Here is a 14459-nt window from a genome sequence, read left to right on the forward strand (position 1 = left end):
AATAGTTAATGAGAAGAAGAGATAATAAAATAAAAAGGTAACACCACAATTGGCGTCCTAGTGACAGGACGTGCAATCTTCGGATTTGATACAAGTGCAATCTTCGGATTTGATACAAGTGCAGTTACTATAAATTTTGGACATTTTATCTAATTTTAACCACTTAATAGCATCAGGAAATGAATTTGGACTAAGTCTCATTCATTTAAATTGTAATGTTACGTGCATGAAATTTACAACAATATTGTTTTCCTGTTATTAATTTGTGTTAATTTTCATTTTCATGTTGAGGAAATTAATTTGGTAAAAAAAAAAAAAAAATGGAAAAGAATAACGTTCCATAAAATAATTTGCACGGACGCGAAAGAAAAATTTTGGATTGAAAACTGTATATTTGACGCTACATTTGCAACATAAGACTGACAAAGAAAAAAATGGTGAGTACAGCAATTTGCATTTTTTCCAGTTTCAAGCAGCCATCTGTACTTCCTTTATTCCGATCCATTTATTTCGAAATTATTTTTTTCAAATTGTAGTTAAAATTGATTTACTACTATTATTGCAAATGATAAGTGAAGAGCATATTCGCAGTCATTTATTTGTGCGAGGGAAATTTCAGTGCCAATTTAATAAGTCAATTTCTAATTAGAAATCATATAGAAATATCCATTTCCATAAGAGAAATTTCAGATTTCAACATATCATATTTTAAAAAAAATTTTTTTTTACCATTGGAAAATTTTATTTGCAATTAATTATGAAAATCGCAAGATGGACGCTAGACGCGTAGAAATTGTTTCCGCGGACGAGCTTAGTGAAAGTGACACATTGCAAAACATGTCCGACAGTCAAATGAATATTGAACTTAATAGGGAGGATGTTCAAGACATAATTTTACCAGATCGATTAAGACAACAACCCCTATATTTAAACAGATATACAGGCGAATGGAGAGTGAGTACTACGCGACAAAACGTGACATTGACAACGTCAACTTCAGAACCAGACATCAATCAGACACGAAAAAATGACGAAACTAAGACACAGGACTCTGACATGCTCAACCAGATTCTGAAGTTACTTGGTGACCAAAACAGAAAATTTGACACTTTAGACAAAAGATTTGACGCTTTAGACGAGAAAAATGACAATTTAAAACGTGACATTGGGAAATTTGACACTAAATTCGATGAACTGACACGGGACATAAAACAAAATTTTGAAAAACAATCGAGACAAATTGCCGACTTGACAGAAACCACCAGTAGTCTTGGAAGGAAATTTACTGACTTATCAGACAAGGTTACGAGACAAGAAAAGGTATTTGTGGAATTCAGTGACGAGACAAAAACTGACTTACAACGATGTAATGAGAAATTGTTAACAGTAGTTTTTGAACAACAGAAAACCAGTACCCAAGTTGACGAATTACGACAGTCACACAATTCTGTAAAAATAAACCAAGAACACTTAGACCTGACGATTACAGACCTTTCAGACAGATTAAATGATGTAACATTGGAGCAGAAATCCTTACAGGAAAAGTTAGAAAAGCTTGAAGACAGAGCAGATGTAGCATCTTTAAAGAATGACACAACTCTAGCAGAAAAACTTGTACATGAATGCAAATTATGTGATGATTATTTAGATGAGAAGTTTGAGACAATGACACAGATCATTTTAGATAAGACAAAGGAACAGGTAAAGGGAGAAACAGATAATATTCAGAAAGAGGTACGTAAACTTAAAGAGAATGTAATACCAAGTTCGTCAGTGATACCAAAACCCGTAACAGACAACCAAAACATAAATGAGAATCATAATAATGCTAGACCCAGCACACAGCCGAAAATAGAATTACCAATGAGTGATACAAATCCCAATGAACCATTTTCAATGCTACCACAAGATCAAAATTACTATCAGACATCACCACATATTATGCACAGTTTGACACAAAATACAGGACCCATAATACCATCGGGAGTAGCTGATGAAACATTAGTACGACATGGATACTTTCAGACATTTTCATGTGATGAGAAAGACAAAGTGCATCCGATTGTTTTCATCCGCTCTTTTGATGGTATTTTCCCGAGACATTGGTTAGAAGCCGACAAAATTCGATATGTTACAAATTTGTTACGTGGAAGAGCAGCTAAGTGGGGAGCAGCAATTAAAAGACGATGTTTAACATTTGAACAGTTTGAACAAGCATTTCTTGAGGAATTCTGGTCGATCACAGAACAGCAAAGTTTAAAACGAGAAGTATACAATCCAGAAATTTACAACCCGAAGAAAGAGACTTTACGACAATACTTTGAACGCTACCTAGACAAAACATTATATTGGACAAAACCAGCAGATTTACCAGATGTAATTAGAACACTTAAAAGCCACTTACCATTTCCTTACCGTGATAAATTAATAGGAGTGTCCGAGGACAACATAAAGAATTTTTTCAGTTATGTTGATGAGATAGATGTTGTTTACAGAGATGAGATCAGGAATTTCAATCAATTGTATCCGATCCATCCAAGCAATTCGCGTACGCACAACAGAAATGACAGAGGCTATTGGAATCCGCCTCCGACACCACAACAAAACACTCAAAGAAACAATTCACACTACACTGGGACAAATCCATTCAATATTAGGAGAAACAACTCGCAGCATTGGCAAGGAAACAGTAATTATTACTATAATGGTTATCCGAACAATAATTACAATCAGAACAATAACAGTTATATTCAAAATAACAACAACAGAAGAAGGAACCGAAATTATAGAGATCAAAGAGAGGATAACAGGTACCATCCAGGATATTTTCAGAGAAACAACATCCAAACATGTATTGCAGGAATAACAGTAATGACAACACCAGTTACAGTCATGGGCGAAATAATGTATGGGGAAATCACAATGGACAACCGCCACGACACATGCAATACAGCAACCCTCAATTTGTACCTAACGGAACTCCCAATGCGACGCGGGGTAATGTCAACAACCAAACAGCTGATACTTGGGTGACGCGCGACAGAAATGTAAATATTATTGAGTTGGGCAATGAACCCAACCCGCAGCAACAACCGAATTTGCCGGAAAACGAACGACGACCGAGCTAAGCGCTCGAGTTACGGTCAGTAGGGAGCAGAGCGCAACGGAACCGACGATTTGTTTTCTCCGATATGATGACAGTAAGAAAATAGAAAAGGAATTATATCAGGATGTAGATTTTAATAGTACTAGTAAAACAAAGAAGATTATTCAGGCTATAACACGAGTTATGATTGGTAGTTATGAAGTGGAAGTAATGTTAGATACAGGAGCAGCAGCAAGTGTCATTTCAATGTCCTTATATAATGAACTCAAACAAATAATGAACATACAAACATTGCCAGTACAGAATTGTCACATTATAAGTGCCACCGGTAACAAATCAAAGAATGTGAAATTTCAAGTGCTAATTAACTTCACGTTTTCAAATATACCACTCAATTACAGTTTTCTAGTAGTAGACAAATTAGTTATGCATTGCATATTAGGAATTGACTTTTTGAATGAATATCAAGCAATCATAGATTTAGGAAAAGGGAAATGTCATTTAACCGTAAACCAACAACAACTGACAATAGAGTTAACACAGGGTAAAAACTTAAACAGTAAACAAGGTAAATTTGAACAGTTACATTTTGTGTATCCACCAGCAATAAACATATGTGATTTAACTTTTAATGAAGCTGTATCTCAGGGAATTAAACCTAATGATTTATATGAGAAATGCACAGAATCTGAATATCTGACGAAGGAACAACAACTTGAATTACTTGAAGTTTTGCAGCAATTTGCTGAGGTATTTGTGGAGAAACCTGGAATTATTAGAGGCTATACTTATGAGATGGATGTTAAACCACACAAAACATACTGTAGAACATATTACAATATTCCTTGGTCAAAGAAACCCGCAGTTTTGAAAGAGATTGAAAAAATGCAAGCTTGGGGTATCATTGAAAGGTCACATTCACCATATTGCAGTCCGATCCTAGCAGTTAATAAAGAGGATGGTAGTGTAAGATTAGTGCTGGATGCACGAGAAATTAACAAAGTTATAATCCCAATCAACACACGACCTATTAATTTGGAAGAACAACTTTTAAAATTTCATAATGTACAGTATTTAACCAATATCGACCTCCGCTCATCATTTTGGCAGGTGAACCTCCATAAAAACAGTCGTAAATACACTGCATTTCTATGTGAGGGACGTAGTTATCAATTTTGTGTTCTACCCTTTGGTCTACGAGTGAGTGCTGGAGTATTTATTGAAGCCTTAGATGCTGTTCTTGGACCACAATTGTTATCGCAAATCACAGTTTATGTTGACGACATTGTTATTGCCACCACTACTTGGGAAGAACATGTAAATCTTTTGAAGCAACTTCTGACTAAATTTTCTGACGCAGGTGTCACTATCAATTTATCAAAGACGAAATTAGGGAGGAGAGAAATCAAATTCCTTGGTCACATCATATCAACTGAAGGCATTTATCCAGACTCAAGAAAAATTGATGCAGTAAAGAATTTTCCATCCCCACAGAATCGTAAACAACTCAAAGCCTTTCTTGGTCTATCTTCATTCTTCAGGAAATTTGTACCCTACCACCTTCTTAACAGTCCACATTTTCTATCTTTACTCAAAAGAAATAATATTTGGAAATGGACAGAGTTCTGTCAGACAGATTTTGAAGCGATTAAGGATGCTTTAGTTAATGCACCGTTGTTATGTCATCCTGACATGATGTCAGACTTTTGCCTAGTAACAGATGCAAGTTCCTATGGACTCTGAGCATTTTTATTCCAAATTCATGTAGAAGATGAACAAACAGTCATCAAACCTATAAGTTTTGCTAGCCGCACTCTCACTGAATGCGAAAAGTCATATTCAGTGACCGAGCGCGAAACACTTGCCATAGTATGGGCGTTTCGCAAGTTTCGCTACTTTCTATGGGGAAAACATACTAAGCTTTATACTGATCATCAAGCTCTTTCTTTCCTGCTATCATGCAAGTTATTACATCCACGTCTTGCACGCTGGTGTGCATCACTACAAGAATATAATTTTGATATTATATATATAAAAGGAGAATCCAACATTATAGCCGATGCTCTATCTCGTTTGCCACAAGGCCTACAAGAATTGTCAGATGTGACAGAACAAACATCAGATTTCAAAATTTTACTCATGTATGATGGTACATTTGCACCTTACTACAAAAACATGTGCAGGAAGTTAGCCATATTGCAGGACAATGATCCCAGGTGGATCCAGATAAAGAATAAATTACGTGCAGGAACAGACCCACATCTTGAAAAATATTACACGTTACACAAAGAAGTATTATTTCACCGACGAAACCCTGAATCACAGCATTGGTGTGTTTGCTTACCTGAAGCTCATGTTGATGATTTTATTTTATTTACACACAGAACTTGGGGACACTATGGTGTAACCAAATGTACAGATAAGATTATACAATATTGCTATTTTCCAAATTTAAGGCGAAGAGTATTGAGTAATATTAGGAAATGCATCATATGTCAGAAAGCCAAATATTCTAATCGCACAAGCATGAATGAATTGCACCCAATCATACCTAAGAGGCCATTACAGCTAATTTCTTTAGATATTGCAGGACCCTATCCACAAGCACGTGGAGGAATGAAATACATCCTTGCTGTGTTAGATGTTTTCACAAAGTATTTAAAATTATATGCTTTACGTTCAGTTTCTACCACTGCTATTACCAGACGTCTATTAACAGATTATTTTATAAGAATAGGAAAACCTGAAGTTATGATCACGGATAATGCAGCATATTTTACCAGTTTAAAATGGAAGACATTTATTGAAGAACAGAATGTTAAACATATTTTAATTTCAAGATTTCATGCAGCAGGTAACCCAGTAGAAAGAACATTTCGAGAATTTGGACAGTTTATGAGAACACACACACCAGAGAAGCACACAAAATGGGTAGAATACCTAGCACCATTTGAACAAATAGTGAACAATTTAACTCACATTTCTACTGGGTACACACCAACTGAATTAATTATGGATAAAACAGAAAGAAATGAATGGACAGACCCTCTACCTAAATTTACAGCAACAACAAATCATGTTAGTTTAGAAGAAAAGGTAAGACAAGCTTACACAACATTATGTGACAAAGCTAAGGAAAGAAAGCAGAAATATGACAGAGGTGTCAGGAAAGCACAAACATTTCAAGTTGATGAGTTAGTTTTACTAAGAACACATCCTAAACCCACAAAACTGAAACATTTAAACAGGAAATGGCAGATCTTATACTCTGGACCATACCGAATTGCAAATATTCCACACCCTGGCTGTTATTCATTAGAATATCCATTAACACATAAACCTAGAGGTCTACACCCACACAGACATTTGAAAAAATACATACAGTAAAATGTTAGCTACTGAGGAGAAGATAATGAATATGATATACAGTTATGATGAGCCTACATTTAAGTTATACAGATACTTACAATCTAACGAATGCAGGTAAGTCTAGAAAGCAATGTGAACCATCCAATAGCTAATAAGATATTTGGTTATAAGAGGAGTTGCTATTGAGGCATATACACATTAGACGAGGCATATACACATTAGAGGAGGCAGAGAACTGAACAGAATTATTTTCTTTAGGAGGCATGTGATAATAGTAATGTTGATATGAGTGATGTGAGTGACTGAATGAGATGAGTGAATGTAATTTTAGTCTAATAAGAGGATAAATAGTAATATGGAGAGAGGTAAATGGAATATAAGATGAAAAAAAAAGGGTATTATTATTATTATTGTTGTTGTTGAAGCAAAAAGTAAGTGATGATGAATAAGAGGAAAATATATATATAATGCTGAGGGAATAAGTATATGTTATTTTGTGAAGAATGAATAATGGGTAGGTGAGAATGTTATGAGTAAGTGAGAATATGTTGAGAGGAGAGAAACTAGATTTGAACAGTATATCACATGTACTCATGGAATACAGAATGAAAGTAGTGGAAAGATTATTATTTATTGAAAGATTGGTATGCCTGAGATAATAACTTATGTGGTGTCTTATATATTCTTATAACTAAAGGTGAAAGTATAGATTTATGTGGAAAGAATTATTTACAGCAGCCACTGTTGGAAATATACCAGAAGATTTAAATCTATAACACTTTAACACTAATCTAATGGGAACTTGTAATGAAATTTTTGGAGTTATGTAGGCTTGACACTTCAGATTGGAAGAACTATTTAAGAGAACATATTTAGCAGTCATCTAATGACATAATTAAAGCTCATCTACTGAACTGAACTGATGCACCATTAAATAGAAAGGAGAATAAGGAGAAAACAAAACGTCAGTCCTCTGTTGCGGCTCATACTCTCATCCCTTCCTGAGAAAAATTTATAGATGTTGACGAAATATTGGACATTATATAATTCGTGATTATCTGACAGTATGGAGAGACATACACAAATATTTATTTACGAATAGAATTTTACAGGTACCACAAGGTAAATACAGAATGGATATACAGCATGGAACGCAGCAGCAATTATCTAAGAAGATTTATTTATTTATTAAGTAAAACATTTATTTATATTGCTTAATACTCATGAAAGGAAGGAGATGAACTACACAAACTTTATAGGAACATGATTGACTTGAACTATATATATATATATATACACACACACACACTTACCACACTGATGTACATACTTGTAGGATCCTAAGATATTTAGAGGGGCACCGCTCTTAGAAACGGTAATAGAGGGGTACCACTCTTAGAAACAGCAATAGTGGGGACACCACACTTAGAAACTGTATTAGGTATAGGAACTTTTACATTATATTAAGTTAACATGTATTTTATTTATCATATTTTATTTTGTGTAGTCCACTGTAGGAGATGACTTTACTAGTATTTATGAAGTAGTCAGCAACCATCCCATGAACCTATCCTCCTACAGAGGGCTGTCTTGAAGCTTGAAATATGTGTAAATTTTATTCCAGGAGGCAAGACGAATTTTAAGTTGAATATTCTAGCGAGTTGCCACAATTATCTTCAAATGTTGCAAGTGTAACGGAAAAAGAATGAGCTAACAAATAAAATGTATATTTCAATCTGAATGTAATGTAATTCACATGTCAGCACAATGATATTGAATGTAACGTAAAAAAAAAAAAAAATTGACTATATTTTTCATTTAATTCTGTATATGTACCATATGACAATGTATCTCATGTAATGATTAATTGTAAATATTTGTATATTCATGTACTTGTTGTATCGAGAAATGTATTTTAAGGAGATGTTAACGAACTGCAAAGGACTTGTGCATGTAGCACATGATTCATATAAATGGAACTGAAAATGCAAAGAAGAAACCAACGTGATGGAACACTGGTCAAGAAATATTTACGTAGTGTCAATATGCTTTGAAGTGTATGGTGTTGTGGAAGCCGGCAGGTCTTCAGGTTGGTGTAAAAGACAAGCTCATCACCTGTCGTAGGCAGTGAGGTGTTTCCTGTGCCCTCATTGACCATTTATACCCCGGTAGACGCCACCAAAATTCGACTGCTGGAGATCACAATTTCGTGTTGACACATTGAACAAACTTTGGATTTTCTTCAAGTCACACGTAAGAGATCCAGGCAGTACACACACACTCAGAATCCGATACTACGTTTAAAGACATTGGAGCAATATAATAGAAACATTTATTGTTAGAATTAATTCCATTGTAAACATGAATCATGTGGACTGAATTCAAAAGCTGTGCTAAGCAACGCTGCAATTCAAAGACATTAATGTTATGACTCCTAAAGAAGATACACACCAAAAAGACTGTATACAAAGACTGATATGCAAAGCGAATTGTGCTCAGAAATATTTTTTGTAATATGTAAATTTCTTATTTCCTCTTATATGTATGTATCTATGTAAATTTTCTATACTGCCACGCTCGCTTGCGGAGCGTGTCAGTAGAGGAGGCATTGTAATGGTACTTTGACGTCCGCGCCTCCGCAATACAAAGTTATAATTTACGATCGCGCACGCAGAGGAGCGCTGCGCCAGCGACCGATTTTATAAATAATTTTGTTCTTTTTTTTTTGCGTAGTTGTTTGTTTTTAAGAACTAATGGAGGACTCTCTCTCTCTTGTCTTGAGACGAAAGACGTGTATTTTCCCGCTGTGTTGAATGTGCTTTTGGGCTAAAATTAAGATTACATGTCAAAGTGATGTTGTTTCAATAGTTAATGAGAAGAAGAGATAATAAAATAAAAAGGTAACACCACAATAGACATGCCGAACCGTGCAAAAACGTCGCATCAAACACCGTCGTCATACGGGCGTGGGGCAACCTGTTAAAACAGCAATAGCGGAGCATTGCCCGGACACGGGACATCGTACGCTTTACGAAAAGACAGAAATTTTATCCCCAGCGTCATCTTTCTGGGACTGTTGGTAAGGAGGTCCTACACACCCGTACGGCAGACAATCTTATCGACAGGGATGCAGGTTTTCAACTGAGCACTGCCTAGAATCCAGCACTGGCTGCCATTAAATCGAAACGGGGAAAACGAGAACTTCAGATTCGTTGAGTGATGCGACGCACGACTTGAGATTTTGTTCAGACTTTAACCCCGGGAGCGACCGGCGGCACAGCCGTTGCCCGTAGCGCACGTGCGGATGGCCTTTCTGCAGCTCCCAGCAGGGGTACCAGGAGCACCGCTTTCCTCCAACTACGAGCATCTTCCCGTGCACGCTTATTGCCTGCTCCCGGCACAATAAATTCTCCCAGCGCAGCCGCACGATCGTCATCGGTCGCGCCTTGTGGCAGTGACAGCAGCAGTTACCACCACCCGATTTTGTCAGGCAGTTGCATCGATGAGATATTGTGCAAATTACACGGTACGAGCCTGCGGCAAACCCGAGAAGCGTATTTGCGGCAGATCCGTCGGGAAAGCGTGAAAAGTCACAGTATGAATATATGTGGGAGAAACGGTGTATATAATTGTTTAACTGCACTGGTATTGTAGTTGACTGTGACAAGGAAAATGGTACTGCACATTTTCACAGCACAGCATTTTGTTTCTCACAGTTGATTTTAACAGAAAACATGTGCGTAGCTATTTAAAAAAGTATGGAGTGCTCATCCATCTGAATGTATGTTGAGTATTAATATGTAACATATGTCTGTGTGAATGCATAGTAGAGTACCGTTTAATAATTTGAAGCAAATCAGTCCAGGTCTTTTTGAGAATTTTTCTGGAAACATTTCCCCCATTTATATGTATTTCACATACCTTTAAAAAAATTGTAGTCATTGTCAGTTCATAGGTTTATCGGGTATCTTGTAAAATTTTGAAGTAAATCGGTCTAGAACTTTCAAGATTTCTGCTAACAATATTTTCTCTTCACGTATTATTATACACATATTTATATACGGCATGTATTTAAAAAATATGTAACCTGTGTCCGTCTCAACATTTATTAGAGTATCGTATGAAAATTTGAAGTAAATTGCTCAAGAACTTTTTAAGATTTTTGTTAATAATGTTAAACATCGACTTCTCATCGTGTAGTAGTATAGATTTTAAATATTATTTGTGTAACACAAATGTGTCAAAAAGCACTGCAGCTTATGTCTGACCCAATATTTGTAAGAGTTCCGTGCAAAAATTTGAAATAAATCGGCCAAGAACTTGGTGCTTGCAAAAACACACACACACACACACACACACACACACACACACACACACAACGGTGTTAAGCAAAGATGTGCGTACCACCCCTATATGGAGTCGATCTGTGGTTACAGAACCTAAAAAACTACACGTACTCTGTCCGATAGAAAGTGTCCAGACACCCGTCAATGGATATTAATACAGGCGGTGGCCCCCCTCCACCTTTACGGCAGCACGAACTCTGCCGGGGACACTTTTGGCGAGGTGTCCGAACGTCTACGGAGGAACGGCAGCACACTTCCCGTTCCTCGAAGTCCGCCTCCGTAGCCGCGCACCCGACTGTCGTGCTGAGGTCCCGTGTCGCAATCTCGGCAGTGCGGCGGGCACGGCCCGCACTCGGCCACGAGTGTCCACCCGAGGGGCCTCTCGACCGAGAGGTAGCCGTTTCGACCGGCGGAGGACGACGCGGTGGTCGGTCGAGACCGAATGTGGAATTTTAAATTTTTATTCTTCCTCGAGAGCCAGAGAGAGAGGAGACGCCGGGTGCAGGGATCTGGAACCTAGTTGACGTCGAAACTTGTCCCGCAGCCGTTTAGCCGGGTTCAGTCGGGAACTCTGGGCGAGTTGGCCCATTTTGGTAACATTATCGTCCACAGATCGTCATTTCTCAGACGCCGGTTTGACAGGGTGCACTGACGCGCCGACAGACTTGGTCGTCACCTCTGAACTGTTAGTCTACTGTATACGGTACACAGTGCTGTGTGATGTGTTTGTATCCTCCTGCATTTTCTGTTTCCTTAAGCACAACAAGAGGAACACAGTCTCGCTACGAGAAACATCCCCGTACTGAAATACCGTGTCCTGTGTACTTAGATGTCAGTACTAGACACAGTGGCGGTCAGTTCTCGGGGCTATTTGTGAGACCCGAAACGTTCAGCAGGATTGCCAGAGAGTGCGGCACGAGTGTGACTCTGCACCTTTTGTTTTCGGGTGTCTGACATCCGGTGACGTCGCCGTTTACGCCGTCTCCGATGTCGCAAAGTACCGGCAGTAGGCGCGGGAGGAGTCGCTTGACAGTCGTGCCCGTCGTTTTTAACTATCTACGTGCCGTCACTGTGCGGGCCGGACTGCCTGTAGCACTTCAGAATTTGCGAGTTATTCCTTTGCCTGTGGTAGATGACACGAGTGTGACTAGCATTAAGCAGAATAGTGATAGTTTATTGGAAATACAGTACAGAGATGAAGTTTATACGATCTCTCTGTCCTGTATTAACGTATACCTGAACTCGTTCCACGTACGTCGAGGTTTTCTCCCTTCCCGGGATCTGCAGAATGCCGCGAACGGACGGAAGAGTGTTTGAGTGGGTCGGAGTGGCGTGTACTGCAGAAATGGAGAGGTTCGCACAGGCTACACTAGCACCGTGTGTCGTCCCTTTTATATTTTGACTGGAATCGGGAAATTTAATGCCAGTTTTCCGATCTGGTATGTAAAGATAACGACAGTGACCGTATCGGAATGTGCCGTACTGCGAGCCTGTAAAATCGGCGATTCAAATTTCCTGTGACAGGCTTCTAGGGACTGTAGAGCAGAATCGGAAAACGAAGTTTCGATAAGGAGGTTGTGTCCGGAAGCACCGTTTAGACGTAAAATCAGTTAGAGAATCTCCCGCCCGATTGTACGCGTGCGGCCACCCGGTGAGGTCCGAGTCGCGTGCCGCAGGAGCGTACGCCACGGATGGGTCGGGCTCTCTCCTGCGTGACGAGGGACGTCCCCTTCGAAGTCGAGAGTGTGGTGCACCACGGCCAGCCGGCCGACCCAGTTTCGAATGTACCGATTTCTGTAGTCGTGGGACAGAGGTGTTACGTGACGTCGCAATTAGATGTGAACTGACAGTGGTGCCCTCTTCTCAGTTTTTGTGTTTACTGTGACGTGGGAGATACGAAAATTATCTGGCACTCAAACTTATTTCGTAGCCAAACAGTACATTTTCAGACACAGGTTCGTATCAAAACTTCATTTACTAAGTTCCCTGAGAAACCTGCAATAGGAATTTTGAAAGTCTAGTAAATGAGGACTCTAAAGAGCTCTTTGCTTTTTATATTTCGCAAGGAGATAGTGTGGACAAAAAAAAAAAAAAAAAAAAAAAAAAAAATTCAGCAAGCATACACAGTAAAATGCATACAGTAAGAGGTATGAGTACTTCTTCAGTAGAAGAGATATGTTTCACACTAGCAGAGATAAATGAGTGGTCATAGCTCTTTAAAGTAGGCCTATGCATTTTAGAGCCAATGTTTACTAGACATTTTTTACTTATTTTATGTTTAAGGAACCTGTTGGCATTTTTCTGACACTGTATGGAGGGGGTGGGGGGGGGGGGGGGGCAGGTGGGCACATGTATGTGGATAAAAATGTATAAATAATTGCAACACCCTGTGTGTGTTACACACTTAGTACAGTATTTTGTGTTACTTTCTTCTTCTTCTCCTTCGTCTTCTTCTTCTTCTTCTTCTTGGTTTTTCCTTTGATTTATTTCTGTTTTGTTTTTTGCAGATTCAGATTTATGACACAATGCAGAAAACAGAAGATTTCTCACAGAATAACATTCTGGTACACTTGCACCAATGACAAAGCAGTTACAGCAGAGGTAGAGAAATTTAAATACTTAGGGACATACATTGACAAAAGTGGACTGGGTAATAGCAAAGTAAAACACAGAATACAACAAAGCAGAAAAGCATTGGATGCATCAGTTCTTTTGTGGACCGAGAACAATTCTAACGACAATAACAAAACAATGGGTAGGCTAATAGTCAAATCTGACCCGTGCTACGGATCGGAACCACGGATTTTAAATGTTCACCTTTAAAGAAGACTAATAACTGTGGAAACCGATTATTTGAGGAGGAGCTTCAGAATATTGAGACTCGAGGAAGAAAGTAGTGACGAGTTGAGAGCTCGAATGAGCGCAGATGAAACAGTGGTAGAACTGGAAGAAAATCATTCAAGTGGTATAGATCAATGGGGGTCAAAGAAAATTTTTTAAGGGAAACCACGTGACAGATATAAATGCGGCAGACCGTAGCGTTCTCGGAAATGAAACATCGACTAAATAATGGAATGTTGAGGTGTGCACGAAGAGCGAGCCTCAGTAGAGAGGCGTGGCAGAAGACAACAACAAAGAGCATAATGTTTTATTTATGTATGTATTAATCAATATAATAATAATAATAACTGTAATAATAAATAAGAAAGCTCTCAGTTTCACAATATTTATTTCAGTTAAGGTATTCTGATGTCACAATTAATTGATTTCAGTGTTCATATATAGACTCTTTGTTATTACAGACAGTATTATCTTTTGACAGTCAGACAAGACCTGAATGACTGACACAAATGCCACAGTACATTTACAGGGCTTTTACATTCCATTTGTTTCTGATTATTACAATAGAGCAGAATGAGGCTGTGCATAGTGTGGCTGCCCCCCCCCCCCCCCCCCCCCCCCCCCGCTCTCTCTCTCTCTCTCTCTCTCTTTTCTTTCTTTCTTTCTTTCTCAGGTGTTGGCCGGCAGACTCCATCGTGGTGACCAGTGCTGCAGATTGAGAAAGATGATACGGCAATATCAGGACGTGCGGATTTGTTGGCATTAAACTAATGTAAATACATTGGTGTGTAAAATTG

The 14459-nt window shown here is 38.4% G+C and overlaps 1 protein-coding gene across 3 annotated transcripts in view; it reads left to right on the forward strand.

The window, feature by feature from the left end:
* The window catches only part of LOC126108719 (uncharacterized), a 57575-nt gene extending 43325 nt beyond the window's left edge, over positions 1-14250 (forward strand). Inside the window, exon 3 of one of the 3 annotated variants that reach the window (XM_049914048.1) lies at positions 13329-14250. The gene's annotated coding sequence lies outside the window, so the exon portion shown is untranslated. The remainder of the gene's footprint in view (positions 1-13328) is intronic. The other 2 variants (XM_049914047.1, XM_049914046.1) reach the window with 2 other exon arrangements.
* The last annotated feature ends 209 nt before the right edge of the window (positions 14251-14459 follow it).

Source organism: Schistocerca cancellata, chromosome 11, assembly GCF_023864275.1.
Source record: "Schistocerca cancellata isolate TAMUIC-IGC-003103 chromosome 11, iqSchCanc2.1, whole genome shotgun sequence".
Lineage (NCBI taxonomy): Eukaryota > Metazoa > Arthropoda > Insecta > Orthoptera > Acrididae > Schistocerca > Schistocerca cancellata.